Source organism: Coturnix japonica, chromosome 1, assembly GCF_054131305.1.
Source record: "Coturnix japonica strain WE chromosome 1, WE-NBRP24, whole genome shotgun sequence".
Classification (NCBI taxonomy): domain Eukaryota; kingdom Metazoa; phylum Chordata; class Aves; order Galliformes; family Phasianidae; genus Coturnix; species Coturnix japonica.
The window spans coordinates 39,595,545-39,614,445 of NC_140663.1; the positions used below are offsets into that span (position 1 = coordinate 39,595,545).

Consider the following 18,901-nt stretch of genomic DNA (forward strand, 5'->3'; position numbering starts at 1 on the left):
AGAGTGACAACTATACTGTATTAAAACATACCTTTTTACTAAGTACTTCTACCAGTGAATCCCTAGTAAGATGCTAAATTATTTTAGCATTCATCCATAAATAGTGTGTCTACTAACAGGAATAAAATGATTCAATGAGAGTTTTAAAATTTTTGTTTCTCTTATTTTTTCTTCTGTTCATTCATGAAAGCAGCTGTTTGTTGCTTTTATCATATTATTATTATTATTATTATTATTATTATTATTATTATTATTATTATTATTATTATTATTATAGAGACAAGTTTGTTTAGGTTCAGGTTAATTTAGGAAAGGCAAAGTGGCTTGCACATTCAGCAGTTTTAAAAGCCTGACTATTGAGTTTTTGCCAAGCTGAAGTATTCTGCTTTGAAAAATACATAATTCCTTGAGATAAAAAAAATTCATTTATCAGTAGTAAGATTCCCTTTTATTGGATCTTATACAGTATCAGGTGCATTCAGTAATCTCAGTAATATCAGAAAAAATATCAGAAATAAGGTAATTTTAAAGACAGAAATTTTAACATGTGTAAAGTATTAAAAGTGATTCTGGTTTATACCTCTGGGCTTGCAAATTAAGCTGAGAAAGTTTTTATTTTTTATTATTATTATTGTTTTTAAATACCATGAGAAGTTTAAAAATAGCAAGAAAGGAAAAAATAAAATTAAAAAAAGTAAAAATGGAAAAAATAAAGATAAATATATATTGGTATGAATTTGAAGAGGGTAAAACTTCACTGACTTAATACAGAAGTATTATATGAAATGTTCACATACAGGAATGATGCACCTCAGCTGCATTGTAGGAGTCAAGACAAGTTGTCGTCTTACATGCTAATCTTCCCAAACTGAACGGAATCCTGCCATCTTGCAGGACGTGAAAGCAGTAGGAAAATACAATCAGAAGATCTATGCTAGATCTGTCACATAATTCAATGGATCTAGTTTTCACTTGCCTCATATACTTCAGTACTGCAGTTGAGCACTCCTTTCTGTAATTATAGCTTGTATGGTCTGTCTTTACATGTTTATGAAGAGGAAAGATAAAAGACCTCTCCATGAAAAGAATGGAATTATTCCTTAGTCATAATACTGACTTTCTGACCCTTTTATGCTGCTAAAATCTCGTAAAGAAGCACGTAATGTGAAGTGAAATGCGTCAGGTGTAAATGACTACACAAGATGCAAGGAGAGCAGAATCAAGCCAGTTGTACCTAATAAACACATTCAATCCAGGAACTGTTGCATACTGTCATGTAAATGCTTAACATGTGGTTCTGTTCTAAAAAAGTGACTTTACAGTGCACTGAGTTTTTTACTGTACTTCAGTGATGCCATATTAAATTTTCTTGAGTTAGAAGTAAAAAGCCTTTTTTTCCTAATAGATTTTTAGCACAATAACAAACTCCATGTGTACATTAGAACTCAATTTTTATTTCTTCTAATGAGCTGCAAAAATAAATATTAACCTGTCTCTCTTTGGCTCAACGATACCCTTGCAGACTTACAGACTTCACCACTTAAAGCACCAAAAAAGTTTTGGCACTGGAATATAGAAGTAAATGTTTTGAAAAAATATACCTGAAAAATTGTACATGGCAATTGTGTATTGAATTTCGGATAAACAAGACTGGTCATAAAAACCATTCCAAGATCTTTCTAATATTGAAATCTTCAGTTTTTTTCTCTTCAGAATTTTGCCCAAAAATTGCAGAAATAAAAGCCAAGCACTTTTATAGCTCCTTTAAAATGTTTTTCCATACAAAATGGCCTTTTTCATTTTTAATAGTAGTGTGGGTAAAATAAAACTTAGTTTAGTAGTTCAAAATTCATATAGAAGGCTATTTAAGCTCAATTATTCCCTGCAGGTGCAAAACTCCCATTGTTTAAAATATCAGTATATGTAAATATAGGTTATTGTCTGGATATGGAGACAGAGTGATTAAAACATGTTCATGGGAATGATTTCACAGTGGTAGGGAAACAGACTAGGTAATCTCACAAATCATTTCCCTGCTTATGCTTTGCATTGGCATGCCCTGCAGTACTGGAAATATGATTTATTTCCTAATACAGAGGTTATCACAATAGAGATAGTAGAGAGTAGTAGAGAGAGGTAGAGAGACGTAGAGAGAGAAGTAGAGAATCGAGCTCTCTAATTCCTCTTATCAAGCTTACATTTCTTCTTCACAAAAGTGCAAAGTACTCCAATGACAGAAGAGTGAAATGAACCCTGGTATCACAAAGTGCTGTGTCAAGGCACCTCCGCAGACACCAGGGTGCTGCAATGGATAATTACCCCTTGGGAGGAAGCCAGGAGCTGAAGATTAGAGTAACATCCCAGCTTTGTGAATGGGAAACTTCGCTACACAGCACTCAGAGGAGAGAGGTTAGTTAGAATATATTTACTGACATAATGTAGATACAATGTAGTGATTTAATTAAACTTAATTGTAACTAGGGCAGCTACTTAACAAGATTTGAGATGTCTGGATATACTTGATTATTTAATGCATTGAGAGTAGGGTTGAACACATGCATACAGAAGGTCATCCTGTTGAGTCACAGATTCAGAATTGACTCTTTTGCTTTCTAACTCCTTGAAGCATAGAGATAAGGAGACTACGTGCAGCTGAATCCACCCCTAGCCCCAGGACTGGTCAATATTTTATGTCTACAGGATTGTATGTGCACAATGAATCTAAGATATAATCTTAGTGAAACTAACAAAGCTTACAATCAAACTGAGATGTGATCTTAGAGAAGCTAACAAAGCCTGAAACAAACTATGATTGATACGCACATAGCCCTGTTCCACTCCATTCACTGCAAGAAGCTGACTGTTGTTTTAGGCACTCAGCAATGAACTGTGAAAAGTAAAATGATTTGGACAGTTATCCAAGACATACAGCCTGGAAATAGCAAACATCTGTCAAAATATAAGAGGAGAACAAACATGCTGTATGAGAATATCTGTGAGATATAACTCAGTGTTTCTAAGTGAACCCACACACTGCCTTATCGCTGCGTGTTTCTTGTTTCTTGTTCCTTACATTTAATAATACAGATGAAGATTTTAACCACATTTTTCATTTATTTTTACTAGCAAAGATATCTTTTTTGGTCTTGCAAATATTTCAGAGCTGGCATAAACGTCTCATTTGCCTTCTTAAAGTTTGTTTTAAGTTCATAATGACTTTATAAACAGTAAGAATTATTCTGGTTTGGGTAAGATATGAGCTGTGGGAAGTGACTGTCCTCTGGCCCTTATAGCTATTTCTTAGCTTACAACAGTTGATATGGAATTGACTTCCTTGGAAAGAAGTAACATAATAAAAAATATTGCTCTCTTGTAGATCAATATTGACAAAGTTTTCTTCCCCTGTTTTAGTACAAACAAGCAATTTCGTCACTGAGGTCAATGTTGCATGAGTAAGGGAAATCAGGGAATAAGGCCGTAACTTAATTACACATTACGCTGACAAACACTAGGCTCTTGAAGATACTTGAATTCTGACATTTTTCTCTCCTTCATGTAGTCTTTCTCTCTACTCTGGAAAGCAAGTTTACAAGGATTACATTAACTTACCCTGGAGTATCCAGGCAGTCAAATTTTTGTGCAAGTTCACATTACCATGGACTGGCATGTTAAATGTATATAACTCTGGTTTCTAAAAGAGTTTTGGTATTTATGATGTAAGAAAACAATTTGCTTCTCTAAATTATAGTCCTAAATTTTTCTGTGTCCTGAGAGGTCAAGAGAGGAAAATCCCACTCAGTTTAAGCAGATATTGTAAGAAACATCTCTTTCTTTTTTTTTTTTTTTTTTAACCTAGTTCAAAATAAATGCAGTGAATGTTTAAATTTTTCATGTTATCCCAACAAAATAATAACAGACATCAATCTTATCTGGTGGTTTTTTACTCTAGTGAGAACAACAAAGCTTCAGTGTGTTGCAACCTGGTAACTGTATTGATCTTTTAAGCAACACAAAGGTGATAGCTTTTGTTCTTGTTAGCTGGGAACCAGAAGCTTTTAACGTCATTGTCTGCAGAAAATACCAATAATTATATTAAATGTTTCAAACACAATGATAGTCTCTCTACAAAATAGGCTGCTAAGCTGGGAAACAGGTCTTCCAGATTTTTTTTACAAATGCAATTAGAAACTGTAATCATAAAGTCCTTTTGAGGTGGGATCCTTCAAATGCTTAGTGCTTTCTCATGCAGAGAAGAAACTATTCTGTGCTTCACAAAGTCTTTTTTTTTTGGTGGGGAGAGGGGTTAGGAAGGGAAGCAAAGAATAGCAAGTTTACCCAGAAGCAGGCTTCAGTCCAAAACAGAGTAAGTTGTACAAAGAAGTGCCATTTTTCCTTCATGCCATTTCGTTCTGTTTTTATGGCTCTGCTTAAAAGAGAAGAAGCTGGTCCCCATGGCTATAATTACTGGCCCACTGCTGAGAGATGATTAGACTGTAAGTCATTCTGACTCTGTGAATGGACAAGGGGAATGTAGAAAATTGGTAGTTGTGTGCACTGGCCTTGGAGATTTACATTATTGAAATTCAATTTACACATTCTAGATACAGCAGATTTATTTCTCAAGAACAATCAGGGGTTCTGAAGCTATTTTTAAGAATCACCAACTCTGAACATGAAAAGTTAATAAATGTGATGCCAATAAAGATAATATTTTAAATTTCTGTCCTCTTAGATGAGAATAGCAGAAGATTCTAATATCTTTCTAAATGCTTCAGTCCAGCTAGCTTTGTTTGTTCACGAACCAAAACAACAAAAACAAAGCCAAAAAAGTTATTACATTTAAACACAAAAATCATGATTGCCAAAACTTACTGGAAGAGAAAAACAGTTTTTGGTGGAAAAAAAAAAATGTATTTCAACTCTTTCTCAATCTCCTGCCTCTATGAGATGGTAATCTTTGTTTACTTTTTCAGCAAATGTCAGCCACATTTATAGATGAGTTTATTCTAAGCCTCTGCTACTGGTCAAAGATTTCCCTCAGTAGCCTGGTGCAAAGAAATATTGTCCCCATTCCTTTTCTGAACTAAGGGAAGAGGAGAAGACTGTAAAGGACTGTGATTGGTTTGCATCTTTGGACACAATCCAAGTTGGCTTAGCAGACTCATAAGATTTCATTGTATTCCACTGAGGGGAGAGGTAGTGTGCATAAGGTACTTACATTGTAAGTAAGTTCTTTCAACTTCAGATACTGACTTCTTGAAACTGAAGGGTAGAGAAGCATGACATATATCTAATATAATATTTTCCAGACAAATGCATTCCAGATAACTTTTTAAAACTTCCTAAGAGTTGCAAAGAACTAGAAATTGTTCCATATTTAAATATATATTTCTGTAGAAGAATTAATAAAAATGTGAAGAATGTGGAAGTGAAGATTAATAGCTCAAGTCACACTAATAAGGATCACTTCAAGATTTGCATGTACAAAGCAAAAAAGCAAAAGTAAAAATGATAAACATGAAAATTGACAAATGTGACCCTATGCTAAAGCAGGGGTTTCACTCAAAGGTTACCTCATTTTAATCTTTGTTCTGTCAGTTAACTGCCACGGGTCAAACCACAGGCTTTAACCTCTTTCTGCATCACTTTTCCAAAGTGATAATAAACAGAAAAAGAAAATGCTTACTCGCCTATCCTCTTGTTCAGTGTTCCACCCAAAGGCTGAAACAGGCTGCATGTGTTTATAAGCTCAGATGTTAAATTTTGTCTCCATTTGAGCTCACTGCCAAAGCTCTGACTAATTTTTCAGTCAGTTTAAGTCTCCTACATTCCAAAAGCAAATGATAGCTACCACCACCACTTGCATCTTATTCTTTTTATTTTCTTTATTTTTTTTCTTCACCATTCCACACATTATGGAATTGTAAGCTTTACATTTAGGTGAGGCTGGAAGTTAAAGCCGTTCAGGGGCTGCCTACTGCCGGCTTTACCAGCTCCAGATCTCTAGAGTGTGTTTTTTATTACCATCAGTGATGGTTGGGTCACTCTACAGGAAAGTGGCCATCTCTAAGCAGAGCAGGTGACTAAACAGAAGCAGCAGTCTCTGGCTCCATCCCATAGAGAATCAAACCCAGTTAGCTTGTTTCCCCAGGGCTGACTAATTTTATCCATATCTTCAGGACAGCAGCGTTCAGTGTTGCCTACATTCCTGCATGGAAGACTTGAGTAGTCTTTGCCTCTGGCTGTTGTTCATTGCTCAGAATCATGCAGGACAGTTTTAGATAGCAGTTACCATTCTGCTTAAATCCCACTGAAGTCAGTACAGATGAAAAGTTTACCTAAATTGAAGTTTGAGCTTGTTAGGATGAATATGCAATATCATTCAATCTTTTATTACTAGGAATTAAAGTGAAAAATAATAGATTTAAAAATAATTACATGGCTTAGCAATTCCTCATGGACAATTAATGTCATACAATTACCAGCACTTGAAAATTATTCCAAATTTCATAACACATCCTGTTCTCCCCCTGGAAGATGTGGAGCTGCATAATTAATCACAGCAAATATTAGAATGCACTTAGGGGTATAAGTACTTTAGCAAGTAAATTTAGATCAACATATTACTTAAATGAATTCTCTTTCTTCTTTACAGATGTAATTAGTTAAATTTTGAAAATTCTTCCTTGACAAAATCAAAATACATATCAATTTGGTGAAATTCAAACCTTTAACAATGTAAGTTAGTTGGGAATCTTTGATTTTCTCTTCAGAAACATTTCCCATCTTAAAATTTAGGAGAGTTTTGAGTGAAAATTATAGATGAATGATAATATTTAAAAACATAATGATACATAAACAAAAACACCAATTCAAATTATACTGTTCTAAGACAAGAATTAAATGATAGAAGTGAAATTTTAGGCCTGATACAGCATGGATAAAAATTGGAAAATGAGAACTTATTCTTCACTCTTTCACACTGATAACATTAATTTGCAAATCTATGGAGAAATAAAAGGAAAATGTAGGATGCTTTTGCTGGGACAGTCAAAGATGAAAGAAAGCATGACAGAAACCTCAGAGCTTTTGGAGTTGTTTCTGGGAAACCTGGTGGAAATTTTTGATATGGGTAGATAACGTGGTTCTGTTGTTCACAGCTAATATAACAGAGGAAAATTTTATCAAGAATGTTCCTATGTAAAAATGTATTTTTTTCTTTCCTTCTTCTTTATGAAATTCCCATCAGCCAAAGGAATCAAACTAATGACTGTATGCTGAGAAGGTACGGAGAAAGCAACATACCAGTAAATTTGCTGATGTAGTGTTTCCCAAGAAAATTCTTTGTGGAGTCCAATTTACCAGGGTGCAATATACATTTTAAACTTTCATTACATTCTGAATTGGTGTGGGAAATGCAGAATACCAGATTTCTACATTTATAAAAAGAAATTACCAGATTTTATATGTAGAATGAGAAAGTTAATGGCAATGTTCCAGGCATTCTGGAGTTCATAACTTTTTGAACATTGATGCACTTGGAAAGGCAGAGATAGCTGAACTTCACCTTGTCCAAGTAAATTTATTATAACAGCAAGAACAGATGTAGTATGAGCTATGTGATCTCTTGAGGTTCTCTAATCTTGATTTAAAGCTAAATGCTTGAGGAAATAAACTTTTTCAGCCAAAATGGCTGGCTGGCTGGCTGTCAATCTCAGCCTATAATTTCTGAACAACTGGCCTATTTTATGTGGCAAGATATTCCTCTAAAATGTGTAAAGTTCCTGAAAATGTTGTGAAAAGTCACAGCTGAACGAATGAAAGAGTGAAATTCAGATTAGCGCCAGAATGAAGGTAAAACTCAAACATTAGATATAGCCAAGTATTTCTGCAGTGGCTGGAAACTTTCTTTTGGGTTGCTGGGATGAACAGGAGTCCCAGATGGCCAAGAGGTGGCAAAGGGCCAAGAAGGGGAAAGGTATAGAGTGCTAATGAAGTTGGGGTGGCAGAGAGGGACTGCAGAGTGAACAGTTAATTATGTTTCAGAAGTAGCAAGCAGAGACCAGGAGTAAGAAACAGTGAAGCTAGAAGGATGATGAGAATTTCCTTTAGAGCAGAAGTCTCTTAGGGTCCCAAGAGAAGGAGTCATCTCCAAGGCACAGGCTGAAATTTTCCCTGTAGGAAAAAGCATGTGGCAGGAGATGTACTGTGTGGAATATTTCTTGGGCATCTCCCCCTTGAAGAACTCCTTGAAGAGTATTTGAAACTGAATACTTCAATACAAATGAAGCATATCAGAAAGATATCGAGTGTAAATAGTTCACTGAAAATGGCTAAAGATATATGGCTCATTCATTTGAGCAGTGAACAAAATTGGGAGCACAATTAACTGGGAGTTGCAATTTGCATTCTGCAGCCAGTGGTTCTGTCTTTATACAAGAGTAAAGACATGCCAAAATCTGCAGTCAGATGGCAAAGCTTAGATGTTTATTTAATATGTTGACAATGTTAATAAAATATTGATAAATACATGCAAAACCACTCATGTCAGCTCTGGCTCTTCGTATTCATACAAAAAGTGACTTTTTTAAGTTGGACCAAAGAATCCCCTGCAGTAATGCAAAGATTCACTATATGGATGTTGCCAACCTAAGTTATCTTATGTACTGCCAGTGTGTCCTGTGGCTAGAATACTTCTAATAAAGCATTTTTATTTTCCTGTTCAAACTTGTTTTATTGTACTTTCCATTAAAAGATTATAGTCCACTAAAGAGAAAAGCAAATAGCAAGCTTGACATTTCTGTCAACAGTTTGTATTTCAATGTATTACAGATTTTTTTTTCTTTTTTCTCTAAAGTTAAAAAATAATAAAAAATGATAAAAAATAAAAAAATCAGCATGTTTTGTTTGACCCAAAGTAATTTTATTTTATTTTATTTTATTTTATTTTATTTTATTTTATTTTATTTTATTTTATTTTATTTTATTTTATTTATTTTTTGTTTGCTTGGCATCTTTCTACAAAACTGGGAGCAAACTCATTTTGGTTCATATTAAAACATATTTTCCTATTTGACTTACCTGCAAATGTATTTTTTAAATCACTGTTTTGCTCAGTGATAAATCAAAACTTGTCAAAGGACACTTCATCCCACAAATCCATTGATGTCATAGACACAGAAGGACTTACAGATGGTTGAAATCATTTTCTCTAACCTGTGTGATACAAGACCTGGTTACTGAGGATAAGGCTCAGGGGTGCCACTTCTACTGCCTGGGAAGGAATCTGTACACCCAAGTAACTGTCACAGTGGCAGAGTAGGTTGTCCTCCATCTGAGAACAATTTAACAGAATCATATCATAGAATGGTTTGGGTTGGAAAGGACATTTAAGATCATGTAGTTCCAACCCCCCATCCAGACTTGCACTGTATGCTTCCAGGGAGGGGGGACAGCTCTCTGGGCAACCTGTTCCAGTGTCTCACCACACTCACAGTAAAGAACTTCTTCCTATTATCTAGCCTAGTTCCACCCTTTTCCAGTTTAATGCCATTTCCTCTCATCCTGCCACTACATGCCTTTATAAAAAGTGGCTCCACAGCTTTCATGTAGCGTCCCTTCAGGTACTGGAAGGCCTCTATATGGTTGTTCTGGAGCCTTCTCCAGATGGAAGAAGAGTCAGCCTTCACTGTCAGCCTGTCCCCATAGGGGAGGTGCTCCAGCCCTCTGATCACCTTCATGGTCCTTCTCTGGACTTGCTCCAACAATTCCATGTCCTTCTTGTGCTGGGGACCCAGAACTGGAAGCAGTCCTCCAGGTGGGATCTCACAAGAGTAGAGCAGAAGGGCAGAATCACCTCCCTCAGTATGCTGGTCATGCTTTTCTTGATGCTTGTTCCTTTATTTCAAGCCCCAAAATAATTATTCTTATACGTTGACAAGCTTATCCATAGTAAATGGTTTAATAAGAGTTCACTCTTCAAGCTGTTTTTGCTTATTTTACCATCATAGCTAAAACAGCACAAGCCAGAAAAAGCAGGCCCATCTTAGATGTCCATACTTTCCTAATCTGCCAAGTCTATCAAGACCTGCCGACCTACCCCTCTGCTTTGCATTCTTTACATTTTACCTGTGACTTAAATTTCTGTTAGACTAACACTAAAACAATTAAAATATTTCACTTTGTCACTAATATAAAATGCAACATTATGGTTCCACTCCCAGCTTTAAGAGGTTATTGGATATTAGAGAGGTTGTCAGACATTTCAGATAATCTGGACACAATTGCATTTTAGCGCAGAAAGTGGTGATATATTTCCCTGTTACAAGAGTAAGAGTGAGCAAGTGAATTATGTGACTCATTTTGAACAGTCACTCTAAGGAAAACATGAGAAGTGCTCAGCCAAATACCAAGCATTCCTACTGAAGAGCTCTACAGTTTTTCAATCAATCAAAATAAATAATCCTGAAAAAACTCAGTAAAAATACATCCCAAGTACAAAAATACCTCAATCTCTACTGTGAGGGAAAAAAAAGAAAATAAGAGAGATCAGAAGCATGAAGAATCTTCATATGGTACAGAGCTGAAAATCAGGATGTTTGAGACAATTCAACCTCACCTAGACTTAGGCTTGTCTATCCCTTCCTGCGTGCTCTGAGCTTATTTCTTCCTCTCATCTATCATGCTCTCAACAAGCTGAAAGAACTCTCATGTATGTCTAGTCATTGGCTGCAATAAAGCCATTTAATCATTTGACTCAAGGCGAGGGTGCTCTCCAGAAAAGGGGCTGCACTGAGGACCAATGCCCTCTAGCATGTTTTATGTCTGTCTGCATATTCATCACACGAGACTTTGCAGTTCCCCTCTGCTCTTTCTAGAACTGACACAGAGACCTCCACATAGGTTCAGGTAAAAAACCAACAACTTAAACTGAGTTATATAGCTTCTAGGTGCCTGTGTCTACTATTGACTCTAGCAATAGCTGCAGAAAAACATTACTGTAGTTAAAATTAATAAAGCATACAATTGAGCTTCATACCCAATTAAAATAAAATGGAAATGTTAAAAGTCTTATTTTTCTTTCTTTGCAAACAGATCCTCAGGATTAGTGAAGAGATGTAACTAAGGCATAAACATTCTTCCTGTCACCCCTCACATCTGCCATTTATAATGAATGACTGCTTAGAAGATTACTTAATTAACCTAAACATTTAAGTTAATGAAACTGGTAACCAACAAAATTACTTTGTGAGTAACAGCTTTCTTCAGGCATCAAGAAGATGAAGAGTAGCTGTAACTGTTGCAGTTAAGGAGAAAGATGAGATTATAGGAACTTTAAAATGCTACACAAAATGAATGTTCTTCACAGTGTTTTTATTAATGTAAACTTTTCTGGATATACTATAAAAATATCTAAATCAGAGCATATATGGGTTCCTAAGTAATTTTTAATATTTTTATGGAGAAGTCTGTGGGAAGATGTTAATGGCCTTTCAGTATCTAAAGAAGGCTTATTAGAAAGAAGGGGACAGACTCTTTAGCAGGGCCTGTAATGATAAGACAAGGGAAAATGGTTTCAATCTAAAAGAGGGGAAATTTAGAATGGATATAAGGAAGAAGTTTTTTACAGTGAGGGTAGTGAGGCACTGGAACAGATTGTCCACAGAGGTGGTGAGTGCCCTGTCCCTGAAGACATTCAAGGTTCTTAGCAGCCTGATTTGTCTGCAAGCATCTCCACTTATTACAGGAGGAGTTGGACTAGATGACTGTTAAAGGTCCCTTCTGTCTCAAGTGGTTCTATGATTTATTTACCTCATGAAACCTCTTCCTTTTCTTTTTATTTATTTATTTATATGAGTAAATCAGAGAAAGGTATTTGCATTTTCTATACTTTAATGAACTTCAAACCTGACATATATTCTGAGGTATCTTTCCACTCTTCAGCTATTAAATGGCATATTGATCTCTTGTATATAACCACAGCATACTATTTTAGCAGGAATGAGATTAACTAGAGAAATTAAAATGGTGTGAGCGATCCATCTAGAAATAACTGTCTTCTTGCCAGAACCGCATTTGGGATTCTTTCTATGCAGTTTAGGCCAACTCGAGGACACTTTAAAATAAGTCCAGGGAGTGTATTCACTTTAATACATTTTTTATTGTGCCACCAAATTAGTCACAGTGCAAACATATAATTGGGACTCCTGAAATTTAACTGTACTATGAACCAGCTGGCTAGCTGATGAATCTTTCCACAGAGAATGGCTGTAATCCAGCCTTAAAGGCATTCTTCCTGACTCAGGTTGAGGACTCACACCTGGGATTTCCAAACATTAAGTGGATCATTTACCCCTAACTGACTCTGTCTATCCTCATGCACAAGTGTTCATGCATATTTAATACAATATGCAATATAAAGGGTCTCCAGGATCCTGCAATAAGGGATACCAAAAGATATTATGTGGTACAGCTACTATATATGTTCATGTTATGAGTATCTGTGAAGTCTCATTCTGTTTTTCCTTTAGATAGGTTTTAATTTTTTTGCAGTCTACCAAGAGGTACATTAAAATTGTGACCCAATCACAGCATACTTATTTGATGTTAACTTTGAAGCATTTTATTAATGAAAGCTGAATGATTTGTCTTGTGAGAGTCATAGCTGCAAAGATAAGCCAGTTTGCTAGGTCACTTCAGAAGGGTTTGATGGCTGACTAGGAATTTGGGATCTCCCAGTCACTCATGCATAAAGTTCTTTAAACAGTCTCTCAAATCTGTTCAGAAGCTGTGTAAAATGAGAACATGTTTCTATTAGCATGTGCACTGCAGCTTGGTGTTAAAGCTCTGGCTTAATGGAAAACATCTACACGTACTTCCAGAACAATGCCAGCCTTGCTATGCAAACCTCACTCTGGTAGCTCAACTGACTTGAGATGATCTTTCTTCTGCATGAAATGAAAACATTTCAGTGAGACTGAAAGGTGTTAAATGTACTTTCAAGTGACAGTAAAGATACCTTAGAAACAACACAGGTGAAAAATTTTGGTTCTATGGAGAAGAATGATGGAAAGATAGTAAAGTCAGTAGTCACATTCAGAGCCCCTTAAGTGGTGTTGGAGCAATAAGGTTTTGTAGCTGTCATGCAGTTTGTATGGTGGGTGCAGCAGTCCATAGGAACATGATTCCTATTCACCAGTGAGCACCAGGCAACTGTCACTGAGACCTTCTCATCAAGAAAACAAGTGGCTTTCCCCAAGAGCTCAGGAATGAAATTGTCTTCCTGTCATTTCTTGCTCTCTGACTGTTTCAGTCCAACAGCTAGAAACACTGGAGGGGGGTAGAAGAGAGAAGTAAGCAATACATATCTCTTGCAGAGGCAGAGTGAATGTTGTAGCAAAAATCTTGCAAAATGCTGGATTTAGAATAAAAGTTGGAGTCACTTTTTAAGGTGACTTCAGAGTTCTCACTTTGTTTTGTGATTGAAGACAGGTTTGGGCTACCTATTGAGCTGCAATAATGTGCAGTGCAATCAAACAGTGGAGAAAGGGGGTGCACTTCCACCTACTTGCAGGATGCTTTACACTCATTCTATTTTAACATGCCAGGTTGCTGTTCACCTTTGTGTTTGTGTGTAAAGCTGTTGTCAATTAGAAAATATTTGAGATGTGTTTGGCAGTAAAGTTTGTGATGAAAAATTATTAGAGGAAAGGATCATTCTATTGGCAGAAAGTGAGCAAGTATTTTGACAATGATTATTAATGAAATCCCTACAAAATGCTTTCATTATTTTTAACAAGATTGAACTTCTCCTTCTTCTTTCCAAAGCAATCACCTGCAGTTATTTAGGTTAGGTTTTGCATATGACCTTGCCCTGCAAGAGAATGTCTTGTGTCACTGAAGTGAATGTCAAAACAAGATTAAAACAAGGAAATCCAATATTTAATGTCAAACTTAGTTTCCATAAAATGTTTAGGTAGCATTTAAAAAATGATTCAACTGATTTGAATGCATAATTATGTTTATTTTTATTATAAGATCACCACAGCATACATAATAGAAGGTTGTAGGTAGTTGTATGAATATACACACGTTCACAATAATTTCCTTAAGAAGGCAAAGAAAAAGCACATGAGATTGCAAAATGAATGTTTACTGTGCATTAAGAAACACAATCTATTAATCCATCATGCTTCTATTTGCTTTTCAGAATACTTCATCTTCTTTACCATATTTGCAGAAATTAACACCACAATATTTGCTAGACATCCAAATTATTCAGATAAGAACATTCCAATGGAAAAGAGCAATGTAAATGTTTACCTTTAAACAAAGAAATGATGAAAAATATCAAATCCATCTAGAACAATTATGATCAGTATTTTTCAAGATGTACGAGTGGGATTAATTAATATTTTCTAAACCTTTTTTGTTTTTTTATTAGGCCTATAAATTACCAAATACATTGAAAATCACAAATAAAGCTTATCTGTAAAAATTGCACATCTTTATTCCTCACATTTCTTTCATATGATTTATGCCTAATTCAAATTAATGGTGCTATTGATGTTTCCTGTTATAAATATGTCATGGTGAATTGTGACTTTCAGCTGTTTTGCATTTGAAGGATCTGGCTGAATCACTTTTTTAAGTGAAACACCTTATCCAAACATTCTTTCCAAGAAAATGAAATTAGACAAAAAAATCCATAAATTTGTCAAAGTTCTTCTACAAAGCATGTAACTGCATAAAACAAATTCAAGAGGAGTTAGATTCAGATTTAAAACATTGATATAGCACATCAATATTAATCTTTCATGCCTTTTCCTCATAAACTTTCATTTAACTTTCAGTGTCCATTGTATAATGTGGTGCTATAGGGTGAAATTGGTACTATAAAACATAGGTGTGATTGTTGTATAAACGGGGTGCTACTACATGGAGCAGCTTATGTGTGGCTACAGCAAAGATAATGAGAAGGGAACTCTCCTTGTGTTGTGGGTTCACAAGCTTGCTGACTGAATAAGGTGCTCACATTCAATATGTATTCTACTTTTCAAGTCCATGAGGGCTCCATGGAACTCTGAGAGCTGCACAGTAGAGTTTCAGCTTTCAGTTCAGAAAAAAAGCTCAGAAAAGTTTCACTGAAGATGTTTCACACAACACAAGATAACTGAGTGCTACCAACAACAGCAAGAATTAGAACCAGGTCTCTTTGGTGAAACAGATTTTGATAGTCAGTTATACAGAGTTCTTCCACATTTAAGGAACATTTAAGGGTTCCCACAAAGAAAATTATCTCCAAAATGTTCCAAAAGCTAAATTCTAGGATCACTTAAACGCAGCGGTTAAGTAACCTCCTAACAGGTGAGAAGATTTATACAAATTTCCTGTATGAAAGACATACAGATTTCCATATGTCTGAACACCACTGAGATAAGGAAGGAGAAAGCCCTTTTACTATTCCATCTTATTTGTAAGGGGTGCTTCCTACCCCCTGCCTTGTGTCTCTGGACATATGATAGGAGAATGGCATACGTTAAAATCCTGCCAAAGATATATAAAATATGATCTTCTCAGCACTGGTGAGGCTGAAGATGTCCTTTCTAGCCTTATGGTGAGGTCCTGCCCTCAGGAGGATTCCTGCCTCCAAGACTCAGCACCCTTAGGCGTAAGTTCTGGAGCATAGACAGATGCCTATGCTGCTTAAGAAATGGTGTCCAAGATAAGTGATGAATGGCTGTGGGTGGGTTGTTTCCTTTTAATCAGTGATTTAAGTCTGGGGGATGTTTTTCTGTCACTGAGGAGTTATTTCATATATAAGTGTTTCCTCTGTGGCAAAGAGGCACATGATCACAGGGATATGTTACAGCTCAAGCCACATAATTTATTTTGGAGCAAATAGAATGAAAGCAAGCATGATGCTGTCTCACAATTTGTTTCTTTTATATGGAACTTTGCTTTAAAATTATTAGGCTAGAGATACCAGATGTCTTGTCTTTACCAAGGCAACCATTTTTTTAAGACCCTATTTTAGCATTTCAACAATTTTTACTGCAATGCTAAAATGGCTTTTTTTCTTTTTCTGCTATTAAGCAACTCCCACCATGAAGTACCATCTGCTGAGAAACACTGAATATCTTTTCCATTTCTCAGAACTTAAATATATTTATATAAAGTAAAAAAGAAATCATAGTGTGTATATGCCTGTGTGTGAGAATGTATGCAGTACACTGAGCAAGAGAAAGGAGATATTATGCTTTTCTATGCTTGTAGGAAGTAATTAATGATAAACACTCCATGAAGAACTTCAGCTATGACTGGAGTGCTCTGAACAGTAAAATATATCAACAGGGAATAATTTATTTGACATCCAATTGATTTTTGTATCATTTGATAAATATCATAACCACTTATTTAATCAGTTTCAGGGACAGAGAACTACTTTAAATGGCAGGAAAGAAAACATCAGCCAATACATTAATGGTGGGTGTCATTCAGTCTGCAGAGCAATAACACTTTTCCAGGCATTACTGCTATTTAGTAATGAACACAATTAAGACAGAAATTTAAAGTCAGGAAGATGAATCTTTCTTAGCTATGGCATAATGTTGTATATTCTTTTTTGAGGAAATGTTTTCTCAGTTCCTCAAAATTCCAAAATTTTAACAATCTGCTGGCAATAAAGGGAATGCAAATAAATGTTCATAATCAAATTTAATTTTTTTTTTCCCCCTAAATTTCAGTAGCCTTACACAAGTACTAACAGCACATCTATCCATCTGGCTCAAGAAGTAATTTAAAGTTGTACAGTATTGTCTAGAGATTAGATATGATTACTCATATAGTCTCTGAGGATCTGTTCATACCAAGACTCAGTGAAGACAGAGCAAGATTATCAATTTACTTCAGAGCACCTGACAGTTAGTTTGACACAGTTTAGTTCAAAATCTCATCCTTTGATCATGACACACAAAAATTAAGAACATTTAACAAAATTAAAGATATATGACTTAGTAAGCACATATAACCACGTGCCTGTAAGTTTTTATTCTGATGTAGTTATATATTCCATGCACACCGATATAAAAAATAGTTGCCTCGATACTTTTAACAGTTTTTCCATGTATCTCTGCACCAGCATGCCTGTATCTAACTTTAAAGAACTGATCTTGAATGTGATAAGAAAAAACAAACTTTAAAAAAATAGATGCACAGAAATATGTCTGTACTGTGTAATGTTTTTACAAGAATCAATAAATACTCAGATATAGCTTTGCCAAAGCTTTCACAAACGAAAAATAACAATCAAAATAGGAATTTTATGTTAAAATTAGAATGAAAATATCTATTTGAGAAAGTTAATGTACCTAAAATCACAGCTTCATATATTATCCAGGAAAGTTTTCCATCATAGTTTAGTTAATTTTTTTTTGAATACACTTGTCACAGAACATTTTATTCACAGCAGTGTGATACCAGATGAGTTAATATAAAAACACAAAATGAGCACACATACATATGAAGAGGGAAGTAAGTTTATAATTCCTCTATTTTCCCATACCATGTTATTATTATTGCTGATTTATTTTTATAGATAATATGATTCTTAGTAGTAGTTATCATGTGGCTCTAAAAGAATGGAGGTTATTGCTACATGCTCCAGTCAGGCTGGTTTAATGATTTAATTTTTTTTCACTATATTTGTGAACATACATAAGCAATTTCCTCATTGCCTGATAAGCAGGCTGCTGAGAAGTAGTTTGTTTTGATTAAGTGCAGGTGCAGATTTGTATGTACTGTTTGAATCCTTTCTGTACTAACCAATGATATGGAAGAAAGCCATGTGAAGAGGTAAATATCCTCTTTTTCATGTGTTTTTGAGAAAACATACTTTTGAGTTTTTAATTATGACTAGAGGGCTTTGAAATGCCTTTGATAACAATATTTCTGAATTGCAGTTGAATTTACCGTCTTCATTGCTAGAGAAAGCTGCAACATTTTAACTGAGGCTTAAGTTCAGCTGCTTTCTGTGCCAGTTGCTCTGCAGTTATACAGAGCTAGATGACTATTTGTTTTCTTAAGATATGGTCCCCTGAATTATTCAGAATGAGCCCAAGTTATACAAGATGCAGGGAGTTGGACACCTGGTCAGGACTGAAAGCATTTATTAAGATGTAAAAAGGACAGCTAGGTAAAAGGTTTGCCATGAAGAAGAATGGACATCATCTGCCATAAAACCATGACAACATCACAGGTGACCCAACACATTCCAGAGATAACCAGCAGCAGAACAAGGGCAGTGATTCCCAGCCTCTTGCAGTCTCTTCTAAGCAAATATTATTTCCAGAATCAAATACACAGTCATTCCCCCACCCTGCCTCCCATTTCTTATCCATTGCTGAAATTAAATATAAACCGACTCCAACTACATTTCACTATTCCCAAATAATGTATTTATTTACCATTTGCTAACCTTGAAAACAGCAAGTTTCTGCAGTTCTTCTTTCTGGATAGGTTACTCCATCCTCTATCTTCTCCAGTCTTCAGCACGAGCTTTTGTTTTCACTGAGTGGCTGTTCACTTCAAGGAATAAGTAGAGAAAAGCTCATTTTTTCAAAACAGAATCCTTAATATCATACACCAGGATGGGTTCGACTTTAATTGCCTGGATGTAATCTGTGTAACATTTATTAAAACCTTACTCAAAAATCTTCTCTCTTTTTTTTTTCCCCCTTTTTTCTTTTTTTTTTCTTTCTTTCTTTTTTTTTTTTTTTCTTTCAGTAGAATCCAGAAGGGCTGGGCTTCGTTGTTTCTGTGGTTTTTGCCTGAACTGTATAACTATTCCTAATTATATCATGAGCTACTTAAGAAATAAAGCACATTGAAAAATAGCTTGAAA

General features: G+C 35.3%; 1 long non-coding RNA gene across 1 annotated transcript in view; it reads right to left on the reverse strand.

Annotated features, from left to right (window-relative positions):
- Window positions 1-18,589, reverse strand: part of LOC107311446 (uncharacterized) — a 50,547-nt gene extending 31,958 nt beyond the window's left edge. Inside the window, exon 1 of the long non-coding RNA XR_014942980.1 lies at window positions 18,476-18,589. This is a non-coding gene — a long non-coding RNA (uncharacterized LOC107311446). The remainder of the gene's footprint in view (window positions 1-18,475) is intronic.
- Window positions 18,590-18,901: the final 312 nt, after the last annotated feature.